Source organism: Amblyomma americanum, chromosome 1 (assembly GCF_052857255.1).
Source record: "Amblyomma americanum isolate KBUSLIRL-KWMA chromosome 1, ASM5285725v1, whole genome shotgun sequence".
NCBI lineage: Eukaryota > Metazoa > Arthropoda > Arachnida > Ixodida > Ixodidae > Amblyomma > Amblyomma americanum.
The window spans coordinates 475169925-475191041 of NC_135497.1; the positions used below are offsets into that span (position 1 = coordinate 475169925).

Genomic DNA, 21117 nt, shown 5'->3' on the forward strand with positions numbered 1-21117 from the left:
TACGCGAAATGGGTGGCGCACACGCATTTTAAAACTGCGTTATGATTTTACATTCAACTTAATTAGCCATGGTATAGATGCGGTCATGACTGCATCCAAAAACGCAATTTTTTGTGCGTAATTACAGGATGCTTGCACCAACAAGCTTCGCTGCATGGGGCCGTCTCTCTTTTTCCGAGCAGAACGTCCTCATAAAGATCATTTCATTCCCTGTCCCCGTTTCGGAACATCGCGTAAGAACTAGCTGGCAAAAGTCTGAGAACGGTATCGAAATTAACTAATGACTCTTAGTGTTAACCAAACAGCCCTAACCTAATTGCCTTCCAAAGATGTCAGTATTATCCTTCGGAAGCCACAACTGCTTACTGAGCGGGTCGGCTATCTCTTCCGGCTCCTCTGAAATATTTAGGCATTCATATTTCCAGTCATCTCAGATGGTTTTCTCACATTACAAATATCACTAATGGTGCTAACCGCACTCTTGGCTTCCTTCGACGTTACCTAACTCATTCGCCTTCTCGCCTAAAACAACTAGCATACGTTACCCTTGAGAGGCCCAAACTGGAGTACGCATGTGCATTATGGGACGCGCATCACCATAACTCAACAGCTGCTATTAAAACAACTCAAAATCATGCACCCAGATTTATATTTTCTGCTTACTGCCGCGATACAAGCGTCACGAACCTAAAAGTTAAAGCCGGCCTTTCAAGCCTACAAGCGCACCTAAAAATATCTAGCCTCTGCTTGTTTCACAAATTCTATCAAGCCTGATCACCTAGCACTGCAGTCACCATGCCAGTTCACCGGACTTCCGGGCGCATCACCCACACCACTGGCCATTTATCCGCCACATGCCCGAACAAACACACATTTCAACTCCTTATTTGTAACGACTGCCATCGACTGGAACTTTCTTCACTCAAATGTGATCCTTTACTCTAACCTCAGCCACTTCAAAATCGCCATCGAACAACTTTTCTGTTAATCATGTCTAGCCCACCTCTCATATAAAACCCCGTTCCCCTGGGGTTTTGAGGTTTTGTAAATAAATAAATAAGAAAATAAACCAACGCAGCCCAAATATGCATTTTCACATTATTTTAAGGGTGCCCCTTAGTCATAATCTAAGCACTGACTGGATTAGCCAAAAGGGAGCAATGCATTAAAAACACTCTGAGTGAACAGAATTAAGAGCAATTTCTGTACTTACTTGCAGCAACCAGGCTTGTGTTCTATAATTGCGTGTTGTACCCAACATGAAAACAGAAATAAATTGCTAGCTAGTACTCACCATTTCTCAACTTCTGTTGCACTGCAAAACAGCCTAGTAGAGGTTGGCACTTTTCTATCACAAACGACCTGCATTTTTTTTTATGCATGCGCTTTCCAGAACACACTTTCGTGAGTGATATTGGTTATACCCCTGTCACACGGCGCGTGTAATGTCATTCGCAGGAAATGACAGGCAAAGTGAATGTCATTGCGACATGACGTTTCCTGTCTACACGGCGATAGGAAATGTCATTTCACCGATATTTGCAATTGATGGCGATGTTCATCGGCAAACTAGGATGATAACAAAACGTTACAAATTATGCTTTTTCCTTACGCATGTTCTGTTTTTATTTTTAGTAGTATAATGCTAAAGATTGACAGGCTATTAAAAATATATTGGAATACTAATGGTCAGCAATAGTCCATGACAGAGCCGCTTAACTATCCAAAGCAAGACAGGCTGAAAGCCACTTGTGATGCCTCTCGTAGTCAGCAATATGGCGAGCTGTGGAAGTGTTGGCGAAATTGTGACCGTGACGAATGATGAGCAGTTCAAGCGAACATTAATTGTTCTCCAGCTGTTGAAAATGAAACGTCGGAACCGGCTGAAGCGAGTGAGGCTTGCCATTGATGAATCCGCGAAGACTACGATGGATTTGGAACAGCGTTTGCTGGCCAATGCTTTTACGTCGGCCGCTGTTTGGGCCTCTAATTCATCAGGAATTACCCGAGAAAGATGGGCGTTTCCAAGAAATGAAAACTGGTTTGAGGACACGCTGCCTAGCCTGGGTGAATATCATTTTAAGCAGGCCTTCCGCGTGAGCCCTGCGACGTTCAGGTACGTGGTAGAATCGCTGCAGTCAGTCTTGCAGTGCCAGGTCACGAACATGCGCAAGCCCATTACTGTGGAGAAACGCGTTGCCGTGGGATTGTACCGCCTGTGTTCCAGCGCCGAGGGCAGGACAATTGCATACCTTTTTGGCATTGGCCGGTCCACTGTGAATACCGTATTCAGAGAATTCTGTCAAGCAGTTGTCAACAACCTTGAGAGCACCTGGCTGCACATGCCACGGCATATGGCCGAGCACATGCGGGCGTGTTACGCCGTCACTGGTTTTCCGCAGGCCATCGGCGCGCTAGACGGGTGCCACTTCGCCATATCACCGCCCAAGAAAGATGCAGCAGACTATTACAACTATAAGGGCTGGTACGTTCTTTTACATTGCCTTTGAATTTGTTAATAGCAGCGCAGGGACAAAACAGTCAATGAATGAAAGCGGCATTAACCAATAAATTCTTGTTTATAAGGTACCGCGACATTCAGGTTTCCTTTTAAAAAAAATGTCGATTTGTTACACAGAATCATATGCAGTATGTCTACTGAAATGCATAATGCTGCATCAGCTCCTTCACTGACAGATGAGCATTTATTTTTTCTGCACATGATAAATAGAACACACATCCTCATTTTTGTTTGTTTTGATTGATAAAAGCTAGCGTTTGTGCCTTTTTTCTCCTTCAAAGTAATGCAGTAAAGATTTTCGATAAACCTACCAACCCAAACTAAAATACTAGTTGCTTCAGGTAGACATTCCGCTCACAAAAGAAAGCGTCGACCGGAGAAGCATCATTAATTTGTGTTTTTCAGGTGGTAAAATACATTGCCTAGGAGGAAACCGCTGTAAATCCAAATATTTCTGTATATACACTCCTGTTCTCAGTATTTCTAAACTTGATGTTGACAGACTGATCAAAACATTTTAATTTACTTCAGACAGTTTCTGCACTATGCTGACAAACAGTTCTTACATGCAGGCACAGTATCATACTGCTGGCGATTGTTGATCACCAGTACCGGTTCCTCTATTTGAACGTGGGAAGCCCAGGCAGATGCCATGACGCCCATGTGTATGGGCGGTCCAAGCTGAAGAGAATTGTGGATTGTGACCGCTTCATTTCTCCAGTTTCCGTCATTGAAGGGACACCTGTTGCACCAATTATTCTGTGTGACCACACCTTTCCACTCACATCGCATTTGCTGAAGCCATTTTCAAATGCCCCATGCGGGTCGAAACCAGCTCTCTTCAACTACAACCTATCCAGGTCGAGGAGAATTGTGGAAAATGCATTTGGGAGAGTGAAGGCACGCTTCAGGTTCATTATGAAGAGAAGGGAGTGTAAACCGTCAAATGCAAAGCAGGCCATTAAGGCGTCCTGTACTTTGCTCAACATCTGCGAAGCCTTTCGAGACAACGTGGACGAGTAGTGGGCACAAGACATGCACACATTCAATGCACTGTACCAGCAGCCGTCACACAACAGTGATGCATGTACTGGAGACGGCCAGGACGTGAGGGCTGCACTTGCAGAGTATTTCTGGAAGCGGGCCCAGTAAATGTAGTGACCCATGAGGAGCTCAAGAACATACTTTATTTCGAATAAGGGAGTAATTACTCATTGGCATCCACCCAAATGCAGCCATACGGCATTGGGTGGATGCCAATGAGGAATCCCCCAAGGTGGAGTAGAATTGTGATAAGGGAGTAATTACTCATTGGCATCCACCGAAGCACAGTCATACGGCATTGGGTGGATACCTAGTGAGTAATTACTTCCTTATTACAATTATACTTCACCTTGGGGGATTCCCCTAATAATTTCCCCTAATCGTTCTAATAATTTTAAATAGATATAAAGATATAAATAACCCTACTAAGAAAGCATTGCATGAATTATTTCTTCAGAACTAATTCCTGACCTCTTCGCACCCAAGTACAGCTGTTCCCTTGTATGTTTTTGCAAATTTGTTTTTTGCACTACCGTATTTTCATTAATGATGATTTTTTGCTTTTTGACTGTCCTGTTTTTGTGAAAACTGTAACCTGACTATATGTTAGCTTTTTTTATTTTGTGTATGTGAAGATTTTCAACTGTATCTGCTCCTTTTTTTCTGTGCATGTAACGATTTTGAACTGAGTCTGCCCCTGTTTCTTGTAACGGCTGCCTTGGCCTCGTCAAGCTGTATACCTACAGCTTTTAGTCCAGGCAGCCAGCCAGAATTTTCTGAGAAATAAGTGCAATTGAATTGAATATGACCGTACTTTATTTCTCCAGGTATTTGAGGAGTGCATTCGTCAACTGTTTCTCGGTGGCTGTTGATTCCCGGAGAATTTCCATCTCCATTCTACTCAACTCCATTTCTTCTCTCCAGCTTCTTCTGAGGTCGGCGCACAACTCACGATTTGGGTTGACAAGATCTTGTAAGAGGCTCTTTTGTGCGGCATGCCTGCTTGGCTTCGCTGTTTGGTGGCTGTTTGGTGGTGGTGTTTGATGGTGGCTGTTTGGTGCTGGTGTTTGGTGGTGGTGTTCGGTGGCTTCGCTGTTTGGTGGTGCTGTTTATAATCTGTGGCCTGTGCTGGGTGCTGCCGGTAAAGGTGAAGAGGATGAGGGCAGGGCTGACGGTTGGCATCTCGATTCATATGGTGGTGGCGAAGGTGGCTCGGAGACTGCAGCCTGTGTCCTCGACGACTCGTCATCAGCTGGTGATGGTGGCTCCTGCTGCATGCTGTCTATTAGCTGAAAAAGAGAAAAAAATGTGTGTGAAAAGGTGGCTTGCAATGACTCTCCTGGATGTTACTAAGGAAGTGAAACACAGCTACGGGTTGCATGCATTCCTTCACCTTAGCATGCATAGTGTGCGCATTTCTATATCGAATATTCTATCCTACCCTAGCATTATGTGGCTGTGACATTTCTCTTATGCTCTTACCATGCCCAATTTGAATTCATGTGTACAGTTTTACCCAGCCACAAGGGGTGCTGAGGGTGATGAATCAATAAACAAGCCATGTTTATCATGTGCCATTCCTCCAGACGAACACTATAGATCAATGTGTCATATACCTGAGAATTATCTCTTACTGAGTTTGCAGAAGCCCTGCATTATTCTACAGACGTGTACTTACCATTTCGACAGAGACGTTTTCGTCATCCACTGTTTCATCCATCAGGCTGCTATCGTTGATGGGCAGGCGACCAAGAAATCGGGCAATTTCTTTGTAATAGCGCCATGTAATGGCACCTTGACCAATTGTCTTGCGGCTAAGTTTCCTGCAAGAAAGGTATGCGATTTCGGCAATTTCATTTATATTCTTGAGAGGACCCTACAACATCACTGGTACTAGAAAAGCATTTAACCGTTGTTGGTATGCTGTCTGGTAGTGATATTTGCCCAGCAATATATTGCATCCATGCTGCTTGCACAAGAACTAGTCAAATGCAGCTTTTCACATATTTCGACACTTTAGCAGTTTCGAATAACATTAATTTCCCGAGTCATGATAAGAAAACGGTGGTCGTCGGACGCACAAAGCAAAAATAAAAACACTGTGAAATGAACTAGTACTTCGAGAGCAGTCAGATTAACGGGTCTTGTAATAAAAAATTAAAAACAAATGCATTAACGATGCGTTTGCATACCGAGCTGTAGTAAATGTATCACTACAAAGTAGCGGCGCATGTGCTGGCGTGACAAAAGGAATCTGCGGACAGATTGCATCACAGATTACGTAAATTAAGCGCCGTGTGAACGGCGAGGCACAGGCCGATTGTTCTTCAGTGCCTCTTTTAAAGCGTGTGCGCGTGGTACCATACATTGCCCCGACCGCTGAAAACGGCACGCACACGGCGACGGCGCCTTGTAATGTAGATGGTTTGGTTTATGGGGTTTAATGTTCCAAAGCGACTCAGGCTATGAGAAACGCCGTGGTGGAGGGCTCCGGAATTTCGACAACCTAGGGTTCTATAACGCGCACTGACATCGCATAGCACACGGCCCCTGCCATTTTGCCTCCATTGAAATGCGACCGCCGCGGCCAGGATCGAACCCGCGTCTTTCAGCAGCTGAGCACTTGTAATGTAGGACGCAAGTTTTCACTTACCGGTACCTGTTTCCGAGGTTTTCGATCTTCGATTTTATTTCTTTGATTGACTTTTCCACACCTTGCGCGCGAAGACATTCGGCCATGGAGACGTACACCTGCAGGTTGCGCTTCGCCCGGCGCAGATCGCCGATATGATCTTCCCAGACTTTGAGAAGTACGGGCGTTTCCTCATCGGTCCAATGCGCCTTCGGCTTGCGATTTTGCGCTGACGAGGCTGTGCAGCTGTCTTCCATGGCAGATGGCACGCGAAAATGCAGTCACGCCAACCGCGCTTCGTCCGCACTGTCAATACCGAGAACGAGCTGTAAACAAACAAGAATATAGTTGTACACATTTCTTCAGACATCCTCGTGTACGTCAAAAAAAGATTTCAAATATATTTTAAGAGCAAACAGTAAATTTTTTTATTGTTTATATTATGTTTTCACTAATCAGTTTTGTAAATTTTCACCAAGTCGCTGTCGTCGAGATTACACAGGTCGCGCGTGCATGAGTTCGGGAAACTCATTCACTGGACGCATGTCGTTAGCTGTGAATCCCATTGACTGTGCCCGTGTAGCAGCAAAAAAAAACGCCATTCAAATGTAATGTCATTCGCTGCGAATGACATTACACGCGCCGTGTGACAGGGGTATTAGGCTGCCTGCAACCATCCATGCGATTACCAGAACGTGGGTATGAATCACGTGCAGCCCAGGAGAATATCACAGTTTAGCCAAAGGAAAACAATTTTTGTGAATGCATGTCGTATCAGCATTTCTTTCTTGTCTTAACTAGCATGCCAATAAAGTACGTTGATGCATCAACTGCCAACTCGAGGGGCAACTCATGGTTCTGGGGTAGATATATTAGCGTTGTTGCTTTGTAATGTACACAATGAACTCAGTGCATAAAACAATACAAATGACTTAACCGCGAAAAAAAGCGCATGCAAGGCACTGTCAACAGTGTTTAATTTTGAGTGGTTACAGGCTACATAGATTACAGTGCTGGTTGTATTGACTCAATTTTCTGGGAGATAAGTACGTGGAGCAATAGAAGGTAGCCAACACGTGGCAAGCTTATGTCGGCATTTAAAAAAACAAAACAAAATGTACTTAGTATGCTGGAAATCTTGGTCGTCATTGTCACAAGGTAAAATAAACGAATTAAGTACGCACCCGCATGTCCTTTCATAAAATGCGCTCATAATTAGGGGAAGCGCATTGAAATGATCGGGTGTATACATTAGTCGGCTCGCCATCTCTTGTCGCTTGTCTGCAAAGTGGCATGTAGCGTACTAGCTGCATGTAACTTCCATCGCGTGTTGATAGACCGACGCGGCAAGGTAACTGCGTATAGGCCAGATAAAGAGATTCAGGTCAGACAGAGGTAGGAACCAAATGCTTTCACCATGGTGTGAACAGATGTAACAGGCGCATTTCAGCGTGCAAAAAAGAGAAGCACTGCGGCATTGCAGCTTTGAAAAAAAAATTATGCGTAACATCATAAGAAGTAGCTTCACATACAACAGCAATGCAACAAACGCATAACAAAACAAAAAAATGTATCCAGTTGCGTGTAACATTGCTAAAATAATGGAATACTTCATGACATTCATAATGAACGATGTTTTAATATGGCAGTGACAAGCACTTGCTGGTACAAATGTATGGTATTTGGTGTCATTTCAACATGACCAGTTACCGATTGAATCAAAAATTGTCTCTTTATTTCTGTATGGCAGATATCATAGTATACCTTTCCTCTTTCACTCCCTCCTTTATCCCTTCCCTTACGGCGTGGTTCAGGTGTCCAACGATATATGAGACAGATACTGCGCCATTTCCTTTCCCCAAAAAACCAAGTATTATTATTATTATTATTATTATTATTATTATTATTATTATTATTATTATTATTATTATTATTATTATTATTATTATTATTATTATTATTATTATTATTATTATTATACCAAAGGCCCACATGTATTGCACGCTGTAACAAAAAGCCATCACTCTCAATCCCAGTAGCACTGCAAGTGTGGCTTGCCGACATGTTATTTAGGTTCCCTGATGTTTTTTTTTTTTAGGTAAAGCAGACTGATGTCACGAAGGGTATGCAGAAGGAGGTCCCGAAGTCCGGAGACTGTATAGGACCTCGTACTGTACTGGGACCTCTGCAGTGTCGTCTTTCTTGTATCATATATATGTCTCACGTGACCTGAAGTCCACTTTGCCGCCATAGCCACTGTTTGGCTGTACTAGTTTCTAGCAACTCTGATAAACTAGTTTCACTCATTCGTGAATTTACATCTCATTTATGGCTGCAGCTCACGTTTTCAAGGCAGTCCCTTGACTTGATGAATGCCTACTCTCGACTACATGCTGTCGTCTCGCGTGACCATGTCTGCTACATTGTTTGCATTTTTTCCTTTACCGGTTGACTTCGCTGTTATGTTGACGTAGCATGGGCGCATATTACTGAAATTTTTCTCCAAAATACAGTTGCTGATTTTGTCACAGTATGAAGGCCCTGATATCTCTCACCAGAATTCCGAGCTATTTGCACTTGATGTACTCTCCATTACGTGTACTCTTCATCATCCAAGGCAATCTCGATCATTTACAGATCGTATTAATGTCTATAAGGTAGGGCCGAAAGAACCAAATGGCATTCAGAGTACCAAATTTCGCTGCTTGAACTGAAAATAAGTCATTCACTGTGACAGCTAATGATTAATGTATATTCTCAATTCCCCACATCTCGTACACAACTCATAAGCGTGATGTTGGAATGCCTCACAAAAACGCAATTACGTTATAAAGGGCATTACAAATATGGTTGCAAAGTTTTTTCAGACAGAAAAAAAATTGCACGAGTAAATTTAGTGCGCCACCACATTACAACATGAATGCCATTTATTACACACCTTTCAAAAAGTGATGAATATGTCTTTAGCCTGCAAAATAAAATATAAGCAAATTAATCTAGCTAAAAGCATAGCAGGAGAAAAATGTAACAAATCTAATTTTTATGCAACACAAAAACTCAAGTATTTTCATTGCTTTTTCTTGGAGAGTGTACAAATGCTTTGGTTGTTGTGGCCTTTGTCAGGCAAAAAATATTGCCTTTTGCCACAGCATCTCAGACTACGTTTCAAAGAACTAGTTAATTCAAATATGTCATTAGGAAATACGTGACAGCTTCTTTCTTTGTTCATTTGCAAAGACCCATTACAGTGTCAGCTTAGTACGTTGTGAGCTGCTGCGAAGTGAAACATCGACCAAATCCGATCCGCACTAAAAGCTTAAAGCTCTTTGGGCTGCAAATAAAATGGCACACGGAAATTTGCGCACGCTATTTTCAAGCTGTGAAACTCCTATTTCGTCATGTTGCATGGCTTCACTATAAATAACAGTGCAAACCAAAGACCAAGACAGAAGTGAACACACACTCGCAGGCAACACTGTTATTAGTGAAGGATAAGAAACATCAGTGCTTCGTATGTGCTTTCGTCTCCTTGGTTCCATCGGGCTTTCGAGCAGTGATAGCCACGGCTTTCACAGTGGTACAAATTTCACGCTGCACTAGAGTCAAATGGTCGTCTTGCTTGTAATAATCGCTTCAATGCCGCAATTAAAGCGCTGAACCATTTTTGAGCGCGCGCCGCGCGGGGGGGGGGGGGGGGGGGGCGTGTCTACGTGGGGTTCACTGCAGTATATCGAACGAGCTCTCACGACCAACCACAGACGCATCATAACATACTCCCAAGCGCAAGAGTCACACATCACTTCTGTTGCGTCGCCACGCAGCCACAGCGCCAAGCTGGGCATCATTTATACCACACGAAAGTAAGCCCCAAAGAAACATCACGCTACGAACCACACAAAGCGAAAATGGCGTCGCGGCCGACTGGAGTAAATAGGAAGGGGAGAGAATGAGATACAGAAGAGAGAAGGAGATTACCTGGACCGCGGTTTCACGTAATAAAATTTAACTGGAACCAGCCAGAATCGAGAGGGTCCAAATAAGTTCATCAACCCCCGTGTTCCTCACTGCCTCGTGTCGACAAGAGAAATGCCCCCACATTCCACATAAAGATAGAAAGTACAGTGAAAACATATACCTGATTACACTTGTTATTGAGGCACCCGCCTAAAGTCGCCCTTTAACCTGTAGAGTCCGGTCAGTTTATCTGCAGGCGAGATTAACAGTGCAGTGGTGTCGTCACTGAGGGCCGGCGCAGGGCTCCCCTGTGTGCTACCTTAGTGGAGCATATTGCCTCATGCACTATGAAACGCGAACAATACAACTGAGGCGCGAACATCAAAATAAGAAGCTCTTAGCCAGGGCAAGCCCGAGACTAGCTCCTACTATTTTAATTTCGGAGGCGCGAACACACTTCTTAAGAAGTGTTAATCAACCTACCCCATATTTGCTCTGCAGAAGCTAATACATTTGTGTTTTTGTGCTGCCGCCTCAATTTTCTCGTTCGCGTTTCGTTCCTTGCTGATAGTACGTACGTCCACCGTCTTGTTCTGCTAAACATTCCCGTCGTGAAATGAAGTCGGCCTTGTTTGTGGTGGGAGCCAACGGCGGCAGTGGGTGCTCGCTCACCCCGCTTGTTTCTGCTAGTCGAGCTCACTTTAGAAACCGAATGCATCGCAGTGACCGACCCAGAAGAGAGAGCGGCTGAGCTCGTTGCCTTTGCCCTGCTAAAAATAACGCAGACGCCGATACAGAGGGGAAAAAAACGTAAAAACGCATCGCTGACTGTCAACTGAGGTTATTGCCGAAACAGGCGTCCATTTGGTGCTTTACTTTTCTTTTTTACCACAAAAATCTGGGAAGCGCAAAAATATAATGGTAGAAACTTATGCAGTGTGACGTCGCCATCTATAACCTTTTTTCTTTTTTGTAGCCAGCAGATGATTAGAACAGAACGTTCCCAAAATGCTTCTGGCGGGAGAACTGCAGCAATCGTCGGCGCGGTGTTTGAAGTGGTGCTGGTGCAGACGCGGCAGCGTTTGTGGCCCCTGTTTTTCCAGCGTTCATTAACCTGCTTGAAACATTGAGAGAGTATTTCAGAAAGCTAGACGACTAAGCTCCGAGGCGCTATCGGGACCGCACACGCTCCTGGAAGCTTCCACTTTCCAAATCACTACTGTCGTCAAGAAGCACGGAATGGCCTGGAACCGGTTGCTTGTTTTGCAGAGACTGCCAACATGGCGCCCCACATTTGCAGTCCACCACTTCGGCGTCGTGGCATTTCAAAATGAAACCGGCTTGTCGATCTACCGTATTTTTTAAAAATTGATGTGGTTCATTGGCAACGCACGCCACACGTTCAGAGGCAGGGAATGTGCACTGGTTCCTGCTCGGCCCCCGTACCGTAGTGACCTGTACCTAGCACATACCGACAGGATCATACGGGACTGACTTGCAAATTGCAGTGTGGGTAGAGTCTTTACATTTGCCGACGATTTTCTTTGTTTTGTTGACTGTACAGCACCGTGTTCGGAGCAGGTGGATCAGGTAGTTTAGCCGCAGTACAAGAGCACTTTTACCAGCTGCAGTTGACTCACGAAATGTCCACAGACCAAAGGGCCCGTTTCTTCGACATCCGTTTTAAATTCATGAACAACTACGCATGTTGGAGCTATTCACCACACCCAACAATTCTGGAATAAAACATTTTGAACAGGAAAGAGTTATGAACGCAATTTTTCATATATTGTAAAACTTCACTAAAACAATCAATATAATCGCAGATCTGCCGTCGGCAGGCTTGCATTTTTTTTTGTGCTATGAACGTTTTCGCTATGAACAAACCAGAGTCGACTCAGTCATCACGAAAAACGGAAGGCAAGATAGCTGTCATTTCTTACATTGCACAACCTCGAAGAAACCGCAGAGAAGTCGAATGTTCGCGTGGTATTTTCCGCTCCTCCTAAGCTAACCTCTGCAAAAAAAAGAAAAAGAACAAAAACTGCCCGCCGATAGGCACCCGGAAAAACTGCAGCCCACCGTTAATCACGAAACAAAATTTGTGAAATGTACCGAGGGCATATTTCAGAACATCCCGCTTTCGTGTGATAAGCAGCATGATGGTCAATCCGGGAGGGTTGGAATGAAAGGCTCTGAGAACACAAAAACAAGATATAGACATACAATTGAAGTAATTTGGCTTTCCACTTTAGGAGTGTGGCTGCACGCCGTTTCATAATGAATGCTAGATCGTGGCCAGATGCAAAAATCAGCTAACATGAGAAATAGTGGAATCTGCGCAGATCACCACTTTCAAAAAAAAAAATATGCGTTAGTCAGCACGCCATCTCCCTGTCAGAAAGAGAGCTGGTCTTCTTAGCTACCGTAATTGGTGATTCTTGGTGATTTGCGCTTCTCTCTGGTCCTTAAAGGCCTCGTTACGCAGAAAATCTGGCGTCGTTGACGTAGTCGTTGGTGTCGGCATCGGCGTTGTGAGCGAAAACTCGCGAGCACGGCTCTGTCAGCTGGTCCCGAGATGGCAACCTAGGAGGCAGGTGGGAAGGCTAGGTCACGTGACCTTGCGGCGTCACCACAACCTGCCCACCAGATTGTGAGCAAACTGGCCACCGTGGCAGGTGGTAGTTAAATTAATGGTTGGTCGCTCGGGAAGAGCAACCCATGGGCAGCACAAGGCCCACCGCTGGGGGCACCTGCCGTCGCAGAGCAGTGGCGCATCCCTTAAACGCTGCACCACTGCGCCAGGAGAGGTATGAGGACTCGCAGGGGTCTATGAACGTAGAGTATAGAATGACCAATTCTGTATATATGGGAATTAACTCGTTACGTAAACACGTCATAACCTCAAGGCGGAACCTAAGTGTCCCCTGCAGTTTTTTGGCCCTTGTCTTTTGATTCATTGCTGTTTTTCCTGCCGCAGAAAAAAGGCTAGTACTGCGCGAATGAGACACGAAAGGAGAACAGGAACAAACACGACACCACAGGCGCAGTGTTTGTTCCTGTTCTCCTGTCGTGTCTCATTCGCGCAGTACTAGCCTTTTTTCTGCAATGAGCCAACTAGCCTAAAGAACGTTCTACTTCCTGCCGCATTCGCCATGATACTGCGTGCGTGTCGCGCTCGCCTTTGTTGACCAGGAAATATAGGAGTCGGTGATTAGCGTTTGTGGAGTGTGTCTCGGTTCTTCGTCCTTCGTGTTTTTGTGCGCTACACTCTCATGTCATGGGTTGCCGACTCGCACAAGTATCCACCCTTGTCCTGTATCCTTCGCCGGCACTTTTTACGTACTACGTGGGATCCTCACACCAGATCTGTCGGCACTCTAGCTATTGTCGGCCGGCACGGAGGCGATCACCGTAATTTTGAAAGGACGCTAGGGACTAAATGGATTAAATTTTTATTCCTAGTAAAGTTACGCGGTTCTTTCCTGGTACGTTGTTGTCTACACAGCATTAAAATATTTCACCGTGATGTGTGAAGACAGTCGGGCGAATTGGTATGTACTCATGATTCACAGCAGCGCAGCGAAAACGTACAAAAGAGAGACTAGACAAAACAAGCGTTGGATGTGTATTTTCCCGGCGCTCGATTAAAACTCGTCACCTCTCTAGCGAAAAGGACTCCAATGATAACTGTCCTGAATTGAACGGAGGCGTAACCTAACCTCTATGATTATCGTCGAGCAAACTCTGTCGACGCACGCAGTTTACTTCCGAAACCGGCCGGCGATGGCGACACCCGTGTCTCCTTTTTGCCCTTTCCCAGAGCTTATAAAAGCGCAGTTTTCAGTGAAAGTAGCGTATTCGTCGTTAGAACGTGACATTCCGTCGGTGCACGCAAACCCCAATTTGTACTCAGTGTTCCGTCTTGGCTGACTGTGCTTCTCCGAGTTGCGTAGCCTCTGCGCCTCTCTCGCAGTGCTTGCTCGCTCTGATTGGCACCTGGCTGTATGTAGGCTAGCGGCTCTCGCCTTGCACGAGGCTGTCTGACACGCAACTCGTAATGTGCGAGGCTGAAACAGATTACAACAGTCCAGTCTCTGGCGACGACCGCATGTGCAGGAAAAGCCGGAGAGTCGACAATAATGCGCGGTTTACGGGCGATACCACTGATGAAGGCAACGAAAGCGCCTTTTTTTTTTTTCAGTCGTTCTTTGGGGCACTTGTCCCGGCTTCGGCCTCCTCGGAGAGAGCTGCGAAAACTCCGAAGGCGCTGCACGTGCACGCGAAAAGCCTTGTATGAGGCCACTGTAATTTCTGCGTAGAGTGCCTCGAAGCACGCGCACCTCGCGACATCTAGCGCGAGGCACTCTAGTCTGTCGCTGTTAAAGGGACACAGGAGAAATTGAAGTTGGCTTGTATCGATAGAATACCAGCTCATGATCACAAAAACGCCGCTCTTACTGAACACAAAGATCTTGTAAGGTAGAAAGTACCAAAACCCAAAATACAGGTATCGCCGCCACAGGCCAATCTAGCAAGTACAAGCGTGGTGATGCCTTAGGACAAGAGACGCCACCTTGGAGGAATTACCCGTCCTACATGGGGGTGCTAATCTCTGAGGCTGACAAAGGTAGGTTGCGCGGTTCAATATTGAAATAAGTTTTGTTTCAAAACCGATAGTGCACTTTTATAACACAAGGACGGCAGACAAAAGACAACCTGAATGTTGGAAGCAAAGAAAACCGATGCTTGGCGGCGCCACAGGCGGCCAGGAGAGTTTCGATTTTTTATGGTCCTTCGCGTCTATGAGCTTTGCGTGGCCCGTGGTTTTGTTTTTGACGTGCGTCGATTTACAAGCGCCGAACAGCAGAGGAACTCAAAGGGCCGCTTCAAGTGCTAGTTAACCTTTGAAGGAGCCTGTTAAGGCTGGTCAGATGATCGCCACGGTCGATGAAGAACTATGATGGAACGATGGTCGGTGATCGTACAAGGCAGCACTTGTGTATTCGCACGCTCGCCCGGCGAAACATTCCCGGTTGTGCCATTCAACTTCAAACTACTTAACGGAAATCGTTTATTAGGGACGGGAGACAAGGCACAAGGCACTTATTAAAAATTGCTGATGGCCTAGCTCTGTTAGGCCAGGATATACCTAGCGAAAGCGCGGAGATTTCTGCATCAGAAGAGTGCATTCACTAGATGCGCCTTTATTGACGGCTGTAACTTGAGCCGTCGTGGCGGAGCGGTAGCGTTTCCGCCTCTGACGCCGAAGGCACTGGTTCGAATCCGAACCTCGGCATCGGACTTCTTTACTTTTATTCATTGAGTGGGCGGGGGGTTTCAGTGGCTCCCATCGATGCCGCCGCCGAATATGTTGGTTAGCGGTTAAGCGCAGGCTCTGTTAAGGCGCGTTTACGCTGCGGCGAGGCGCGCGCGCGCGCTGCACGGGGAAGTCACGTCGACCAAAGCGAGACCCTCTATACTCCAACTGCGCTTGACCGCCGACGCGTTCGGCGGCTTCTGCGCACTCTGACCGCACTGGCGGGGAGACTTGGAGCATGTCTCTATTTCGCGCCGAGTGCGCCAGCCGCCGCCGGCCCGGCCAGACTGATTCGGCTCCTCGGCGAGGAGCGCGTTGTGACGCAGTTCAATAGCTTCGGCAGTTGGGCGGAGCTGTTCTTTTCGAGCTCGGCTAATTTAATCCATTCACAGTACATATCTGAAGGTACATGCAAGTGGGCGAGAGAGACCGATCCCGTGGACCCGTTGGATCTAGCGGATGCTGTTGAAGCGTCGTGCGCCGGCTTTAGTTTCAAGCCGCCAACTTTAAACGCGACCGCCCTTGAGCACCCATCCGTTTGTTGTGGCAAAAAAAATAAATAAATAACTTGGCCCTTGCAACCGTGGGAGACCTCGACGCCGTCTGCTGCGCCGTGCAACCGTGCCGTTCAAGGAATCACAATCCTTTGGCCCCAAAGCCCCGGCCAGCCTCCGATGGGCGCAAGGCGCCGACCTTGTCCTGGCCCCTTGTGACTCCCCGCACTGGGGTTATGATATTTAATTTGCAACGGCTGCTCATGACGGAAGGGGAAACAACCCGCCGGCACCTAACCTAACCGTGCTCCCTCAAAAGCGTCGCACGCTCTGTGGGGCTGAGGTCGCTGAAATGCAGGCCGGAGTTTTTGCGAGAACTACGTCGTCGGGTTCGGGAACGGGATCCATCGTAACGCTGGCAAGACGCCGGTGCAAACGTAAACGAAGCGGCGGTAGCGACCCCCGATAGATGCCTTCAACGTGCGGCGGCGGTAGCTTTCACTTCGACAGCTGCTAGACCTCACCGCTAGCCGCCAGAAATCACGGTGTGTACGTTTACGTCACGTTTCACGTAACTCCGTCCGGTGACGTCATAAGAGTTCTCGAGTTTGAATCGGAGCGGCGGGAATAACGTTTTTAACTTCGAATCCAAATTTTCTTGAAATAAATGCATCTTTCGCTCCCGGACAAGCGGCAACAAAACCATGAAATGCCGAACTATCAGATTTTGCTAACAAAAAAAAAATTGATAGGATTCTCCTCAGTGTCCCTTTAACGGCGTTCCTTTGTGGTAACTGCACGTGACCTGGGAAGTAAAAAGCATGACTTTTGGCGTTAGTAGGTGGTTCTCGCTTGTTACTGCGCGCGGAGATTTCCGCCTTCAGTGAAGTAACCAAAAGCGCAGAATGTGGAAAAAAAGGCAGACTTGCATGCAGCGTCTATAGTCATGTGCCAGGTATCCTGAACGTTTCACCGCAGGCGAGGGAACGATTTCACTGGTGACCGCTGCGTCCATACTTGCTGCTTTGACGGTTTCAAGAGTTTATTCTGGCTAGTTGCCCTGTTCCCTGTGCTTTTATGGGCAGGGAGAAGGCGAGAATAGCTAAACATGTAGTTAAGTGTACACGCAAGGAAGCGCGACTGCATCATGATTTCACTGCATCCTGGAGTACATTATTGGAGCGCAGTCAGTGTTATTATAGCAACCGAAGAGTTATAATGCTCTGTGAGCGTGAAACTGGAAGGGCCGTGTATGAAAGGTTTCAGGTGGGGCTGAATAGCGTGTAACTGTCCCTCCAATCGCACTGAGCAATAAATGAACCAGGTATGAATAATTAAACGCTTCCCTGCAAATGAAAGAGACTGCGAAAAGGTGAGCTAAGACAGAGCAATGCTAGAACATAAGAGCGTAATATTTTCGGAAGAAAGAAATGACAGACAATTTACCCTGGTTAGCCTAGATGAGAATTAGGTGCGTTAGCATTTCGGTTTTCGTTCTCTCATTGCGGCCACTCTCTACTTTACCTTCATAGATTCCCGAGAGTCGTCATACGCCTCCTGGCGCAGTGGTGCAGCGGTCAAGAGATGCGAAACTGCCCTGCGGTGGCAAGTGCTGCCATCGGTGCACAGCTTGTGAGACCCAGGTGGCTCTTCCCGAGCAAACTCGCGCGACTAATCCTTAATTGTACTGCCACCTGCCACGTTGGGCATCGACGAAATCGGCAAGTGGGAGCTCTAGCGCTAGCGCACTGAAGTCCCCAGAGAAGCAACCTAGGTGTGCTAGCTAGGTCACGTGACTTCCCACAGAGAGAGACCGCACACACAACGGCTAAGAGGCTGAGCGGAAGCTCTAGTGCCAGAGCACTAAAAAGCAACACAGAATACCAAGAGGAAAAGTCGTGAGCCGTGTTTCGAGCTGTGTGTTCGTTGCTGTTGAACAACTGTACAGTTTTACCAATGGAATCTGTTCCAACCAGAGGGCGCGCTTGGCGGAACAGGCAGCGGTTTCGCCATGACAGCGCCCTCCCGATTCCCCCTGAAGGGAAGCTGCCAGGACGAGTAAAGCGGCATCGAAAAGATGGCTGGGGACTAGATTCTCGACTGAACTACTTCTCTACCAGTGTTATCCAGTGTTCCTCTCTACACAGAGTTCTTGTTCCCCTCTAACAGCTTTTCGTCCTGAGTTTATCATAGCCATATGAACCAAGGACGGTGACGAACGACGCTTTCACTTCGAACCGTTATCCGCTGTTGCTGCGTGGGCTGCTATACGTTTCCTGTGTGCGCACTTACTGATGAAGCCAAAGAGCAAGTTGTCTCCTCATTTTACTGCGCAATTAGCCCAAGAAACGAGACGTCCAAAAGAGAAGCGGCAACTCGAGCATTGACTCCTTAGCTTGACTACAGCACTCCTCTGCTGTAAACTTAATTCTTACATACGCGCCGTAGCTTATTTAGCCTCTTTCCTAATGGCGTTTCGAGCCTGCCTCCAAAGCCGAAACTCTTTGTGCTCAGCAAAGGTGGCTTCAAGTGGCTAAAAACATGGCTCGCGTGCGGCCGCACGAAGCCGTTCTAACGAGGAGGCATGCTCCAGAAACGGGTTTCTTTTGAGTCTTCTTGAAAGAGAAAAATGAACAACACGCGTGCGAAAAGAAGGGGCATAAATGTGGGCCGCGAAATAGAGGATGTGCCGTTTGTCTTTTCTAATAGCGCCCCCCACCCCTCGAACCCTTCGCAAATGCACGGTGCCGTCCCACTGAGGAGCGCCGCGCCGGCACATCGCGCGATCCATTACGCAAACGAGGCGTGTAGCTGGCGCTCGCGCTTTGCAAATTGAGCGCACCGCTGTCGTCCGCAGCGCACCCCCCCCCCCCCCTTTTCCCCCACTGGCCGCAGGTATACGGAGCCTGCACATCCGAGTGCCGCGTGCCGTCTATACCCTTGCACGCTGGCACTCAGAAGACGTTTGAAATTAAGGACATGTATCCGAAAATTGCGCTCACCGCTCATACGCGCTCGCGCGCGACCAAGGGCTATCTCCCTTACGACGGCGGTCATTTGCATAAAGGCACATCTCGCAAAGCATTTTGCACTGACGAGAAGCAGCCTCGCACTCATCGCTGCCGACCCGCAGTTTTAAATAGCTGCAACCGGAGTGGGTTCATTTAACGCTCTTGTTGCAAATAAAATTTTTGTTTCTTTAAACTTATGAGCGCTGCGATACGACTTGTAGTATACACATTTATTTTGCAGTGCTGCCGACTGATTGGTCGCTAATTTGTTTTCCTATAGGTAATTAAAACGAGAGATTGTTGATTTTTTAACGCGAAGGCATTAGATAAATCATCGCCACAAAAGCCGGGCGTCGCAAAAAAGATGGTTGTGGTACACAACTCGCGATTGGTCGAAACGGTGTCACGTCATCAAACGCGGGGGTTAAATGTGAAACGCTAACCAGTAATAGTCAGCGCTATTGTACTTACAAGTGCACGAACTACAAATAAGTAGAATAAAATATAATAGAACTAAAAGAGAATTCGAATGAAATTCTAATATAATTGCAGTGCTTTTGCATTGCTCGCACGTAAGTTCCTTAAATGACCCCGGCAACTATATTTTTTTATGAGAAGCGGTGACTCTTCCTAGTGACTTTAATTTCATCGAGCAGACGAAGCGGAATCTTCAAAGCAGTCGCACAACTCGCCCATCCATTGAGCCTGGCCCTTGGTTTCAGCCCCAATTGACCAGTTCTTTTCGCAGTGAAATTTTTTTTAAAGTCAAGACGCCAGATGTGCAAGTCTACAGAGTTGCCGTGTGGGATCATGATCGTTCCACAGACGTCTGGTTGTGTCTCGCGTTGCAGGCAAAAGGTTTTAATGGCACGTGCACGCAACAAACATGAACAGTATACATGCACAACAAACACAAAAATACTCGGTTCAATTCACTTTTTTATTCAGACACAAAAGCGGCTAAAGGACCTTCTGCCTGACGAGGCCCTTACACCCGTGCATCGTCCAGCGACAGCACATCATTTTGAATAGGGATATGAATGTAATGCATAACAACAGATGGAATAGATTTCTACTATTAAAATTAAGAAACACACTACACACAGTGTTTTGCAGAACAGCGTGCGTTACAACAGCATGAGGGTTTCCTTGCGGACAAGCACAAAGACTTCCTGCCTCATTATTTTTTGTCCCCGCTGTAGCGCTGTTCTTTTTGTGATATAACTGGAGTAGTAAGAAATATAAAAAAGAGCGCTGCAGTACGCTGGGCACTGCCCGGACATAAGCACTTATTTTTATTACACGCGTTAACAAAAGAAATGTACCTACTGGCGGCAGTGTTAGTTTCCTAAAATGTTTTGGCCCCTAATTATGGTACGCCAAGAGAAAATGAGTAAAACAGAATAGAGACTTTTAGCATAGTGCACACACTACTTCTGCCGCTTACCGCGTATCGCACGCCGCCACTGCGCATGCGCAGATCGTCTTGAGGGCGCCAGTTGGAGCTAGGTGCCGGCCTGCCGCGTCGGGGCAGTCAGCGCGTGCGCACTGGCGCCGCGTGGTACGCGGTGGTGGTACACGCTATGCTAAATGTCTCTAATGTGACTAATTAAGTTTTACCTATTTAACCGGTTGCCTGAGCGCGAAAATTTAATTTTTTTCTCCCTCTAGGAGTTTTGGCCTGGCGAGTACTGCAGCATTCCTGTAACGGCGACCAAATTGAACGGTCAAAAGTACCTGTTCCTGCCATTTCTCAGCGGCAGGGTCTTTCCATAAGGGGATCTTGAAATGGGGCCATTTCACGCCAAACCCACCAGGTTTTGCGGTCAACCGTTCCTGATTTCATCCAATAACATGTATCGCTCTTTATCGCACTGTCGAAGATAATTTCCGTGAATAATTGTGGGAAAAATTTTCTTGCAGTCATGCGACACCGGTTTGAATCTCACACACTAATGCAAAATTAAGTGTCATTTGAAAAAAAATTAAAAAAAAATTCTGCGCTAGAAGTTTTCCCTGAGCACTCTAGAAGCATTGAGGTTTAGTATCAGTCAATAGCAAACTGCCGGTAGGCAGAGAAAGTTTTATAAATTTTGAATTCTTTATTTTAGTCACAAGGTACCATGTTTACATTTTTTTTT

At 46.5% G+C, this 21117-nt stretch overlaps 1 protein-coding gene and 1 long non-coding RNA gene across 4 annotated transcripts in view; one reads left to right on the forward strand and one right to left on the reverse strand.

Annotated features, from left to right (window-relative positions):
• Window positions 1–21117, forward strand: part of DopEcR (G-protein coupled receptor DopEcR) — a 356283-nt gene that overhangs the window by 261614 nt on the left and 73552 nt on the right. The window lies entirely within an intron of this gene.
• Window positions 4564–5349, reverse strand: LOC144104769 (uncharacterized). The gene is made up of 2 exons (XR_013308630.1): window positions 5244–5349; window positions 4564–4854 (listed from the first exon to the last, which is right to left on the reverse strand). It is a non-coding gene; the product is annotated as an uncharacterized LOC144104769 (long non-coding RNA).